The sequence below is a fragment of the Chanos chanos genome, chromosome 16, assembly GCF_902362185.1.
Source record: "Chanos chanos chromosome 16, fChaCha1.1, whole genome shotgun sequence".
Lineage (NCBI taxonomy): Eukaryota > Metazoa > Chordata > Actinopteri > Gonorynchiformes > Chanidae > Chanos > Chanos chanos.
This window is the reverse complement of record NC_044510.1, coordinates 16,427,673-16,431,563: the sequence shown is the minus strand read 5'-3', so window position 1 is coordinate 16,431,563 and position 3,891 is coordinate 16,427,673. Positions and strand designations below refer to the sequence as shown.

General features: G+C 37.8%; 1 pseudogene; it reads right to left on the bottom strand.

Annotated features, from left to right (window-relative positions):
- Positions 1–1,594: 1,594 nt before the first annotated feature.
- On the bottom strand, positions 1,595–3,325 carry LOC115829263 (sterile alpha motif domain-containing protein 9-like; annotated as a pseudogene).
- Between the last annotated feature and the right edge of the window lie 566 nt (positions 3,326–3,891).

Genomic DNA, 3,891 nt, shown 5'->3' with positions numbered 1-3,891 from the left:
TCTTGCTGTGAGGTGACAGCTCTACCCACTGCACCACCATGCCCATTTCCCCTATGCAATAAACAGTGAATGTTGAAAAGCTATATGTTGTGATCTGGTTACAAAAAGTAAAATGGAACATGGGCATTGTATTGCATTTGGTATTAATTCTGCAGGATCTGGCCTTTCTGTGGCCTTTCTGTTAGTTTAGTGTGAAATGTGTAAGATGTTTGGATAAACATACTCCTCACAGTATTAAAATTATATTAAACAAAAAGCGAGCTTGTGCACAAAATTGAATATTGTTATTTAAAAAGGGTCTAAAATCACTGAAATTGTGAAAGTGGACTTGTGTATGATCTGTAATATAAACACATAAAAGTAAATTTACTAGTAACTTGATTATGTTGCATTTTATTGAATAAAAATCAACATACAAGCATATATCATATATAATTAACATAATCAATAATTATTTAGCATTACAGTGAATAAAATAATACACTGCTTTATAAAGTGCTCCTTCATTTAACTTTTCTGTCAACACAGGTCCACCATGATGACAAACTTCATTTTCATTAATGTGTATGTGTATGTGAGGATTACATTTTTATAACTAAATCTGACACATGTAATGACAACTCTTAGATGTTTATGCAAGAACTATTACAGAGTATCATAGCAACAGCAACACAGAAACTGTGAAGTTTTCACTACATTAAGTTGCTGCAGAAATAAAGTGTTAACCAGAAAAAGGGTCCAGAGCAGCTGCTTGATAGAAAAAGTCCTGTACACCCACTGCCCTGTTTAACAGGAATAAACGTCATGTAATTTTTAAAACACAGGCACTTCATTTACCTTATAACAGAGTTGTATTAACACAGCATTTTATAAAGACCAAAAGTTAAAGTTATTTGGTAATTATACAAATCTACTGAATCGCATACATGGAACTGATCTACATTGAGCAGTATTTACAAATAACATTTAAGAAAGATACATTTCCCACCATATTACACTAATACATATAAAGCAGAGCGATCTCAAATGAACTCCAAATGACAGCATATTAACACTTTTCCATTCTTTGCATCAACACAGATGTGTGAATACTTTGTTTGAAAATCAGTTCATGCATTTTATTTCTCCACAGATGTGTGACCGTTGACACAAAAGGTAATACCTGCTCTGAATGAGAGTGTCAGCTAATTTAATGAATGTAAATTAACCCTGCCACGGTAGGTAAGAGATTTCAGAGTTGTCGCTGACTTTACTGAAGATGTTAATCACATTCTACGATCTGTGTCAAGGCACTATGCCTACATGTCACATGTGTATTTTATGTCATAGGCCACTGGTCCATCCATGGCGAAGCCGAGGAAAAAGGACACCTCTTCCATGCTACACCCACTTCGAATACCACCAAGGTAAACCGGACGAACGGGGATTCTCACATTGCTGCTATAATGAACATAAATTTCACCATTCTCACTTTTCCCTTTGACTTGCTGAAGCAAATTTATGACTCTATGTCCAAGAATTGGTCTTTTGACAGCATGTCAGGGCTGCAAAGAAAGGAGACCATATCATTCACTTCCCCAGCCCATTTCTTCAGCTACTCACTGGGACTCAGAGGCTTATCTGCTTCATTCTCTTCATTCACCTGACCATTACAAAAGACCCAGCTTAGCTGTGTAAACAAGTTTAGTTTTCCAATAGTGCTGGAGATACTGTCACTGTTGAGGTACATACGTGGGTAGTGAATGTTAGCTGTGCCGTCTTTTCAAAAGTAACAACAGGTTCCATTTTCTTCGGATTCTGGGTCAAAGTCAAGCACAGCACACAATTTTAATTCCTTCAAGAAACTCAAGTGTTCTAACTGACTGGGATGGTACTTATCAGTAATTAAAATAAATTGTAATGAGTTTTCAAGGGTGTCTCTTCCATGACTGACTGGCCGTTTTAGTCTCTGACCTTGATGGTTTTTGATTAGCTCTTGACAATGTCTCTGCTCTGCTGACTTCCTTGTCGAAGCCCAAGCTTTTACATCACTATTTAAAGTTCTCAGCCTTTCCTGAGGACACCTGGGATTTTCTTGTGCAAGAACATTAACACTACTTGCCCCTTGGCGAATAAATAAACATTCTGTCTTACATTTCTTTTTCTCCTTAGTTTTCTCTCCCTTTTTCGCATATGTCACAATGACAGTGTAGAAAAGCTTTTCTTGAGTTTCTGAGTACCGTGGAACAACATCCACCTCTATTACCCACTTTTCTAGGGACAGACCTTCTGGACTTAGTACTTGAACAAATTTTGGAGGTCTAATGCAGGCTCTGGCAATGCTTGTATTTTCCACAAAGTGCTCCTTCAGACGCATGTCAAACTCGTCAACGAATTTATCAGGAGAGGACACATGAATGCCCACAACTTGTCCATGCACAAATTTTGGCTTATCTCCCACTCCAAAATGGATGGTACCATTTGTACGGGAGTTCATGCAACCAGCTGCAAACCGGAAAACTTCACTGCTGAACTTTTTAAGTATTTCTTTTTCACTAGCATTTTCTGTATTTGCCATCAGCTTGTATTCATGTACTGGGTCAATTAGATTGCTCGGACCTGTTTCAGGGGGAAGTACATCATTTTGAATGTATGCAAATGATGGGCAGTCTCTATCAAAAGGACGTGGAGAACAAACGTGTTTCTCCAAGCGCAGTGCAGTTTTGTCATCAAAAGAGCCTTGACTTTGTTTATCTTTGACCTCTGGCTTCTCCATACTGTCAGCATTTGGTGCACTTTCTGATTTTTTGGGTTCTGAGCACTTTGGTACTGAAAAGGGTATCTGAGGAGAAATGAGGGGTTCAGATTTATTTTCTTGGCATACGAAAGTTTCTTTGGGTAATTCTGTAACATCCTGGTTATCTTGTTCTTGGTAAATTGAGATGGATGTTTCTTGGATGCTTAACCTTGGGGACTTGGTGTCCAAAGCTGCTTTGGTTGTGGGTGTCTCTGTAGGTCCAGAGATCTGAGTGGACTCTTCAGTCTGCTTAAAAGTTATTTTTCCCTTAACACCTGTGCTCTCAGTCGATGACAAACTCTCCCCTAAATTTTCGCAGTACTTCTTCAGCTTAGCCACATTTTTAATTAACTGAACTGCTGGTCCATGTTTAAAGCCCAGATCTAACAGGTCTTTTTTCTCAAAGAGAGCAAGAGAAGCGCCTGTAACATCCTCCTTGTCCAGAATGTCAGCATATTCCTGGGATATCCTGATATCCTTCAGCCACTGCTGCACATCCTCTTTTGTCCATTCTTCTATGTTGTCTGATAAGTTGGCCATGTTGCTCATTTTGCCAAGGTACAAGTGACTGATCCATGCTGAAAACAAATATAATACAGATAATTATGGGTATTTTAATAATAACAAACAATAAAGCAATGTAGAAATACATTCATGTATGAGTCATTGCACAAACAAATTAAATTCACTTTACCCTGTGTACTGGTAGGATATTTGTGACATGATTACATCATGACACATGTATTCACTTTTATTTTCATACAAATTTTCATACAGTACTTTGCACATGTATTCTGTGTCATTCAAATATATCGTTTGCAAACTAAGCATCATCGCCATATTTTAATACTCTTTCACTGTTTCAGCCATTGGCTTATCTACAATGCCAATGAACACATGCATGGAAGTTCAACATGGATGTGGGAAAAACATGGAAATTGAGTACATCTGTCCATGAATCCAAGGTTATGAAATACTGCTTTAAACTTACTAGTTTCAAAGTTGGGCCCAAAGGAAGCTAGTTCTCCATCTTATCCAGTTTACCTTCTGACAGATCAAGAGAATCACTCACTCTCTGTCACTGAGGGACTTCAGTGTACTGTTTAGAAACATAA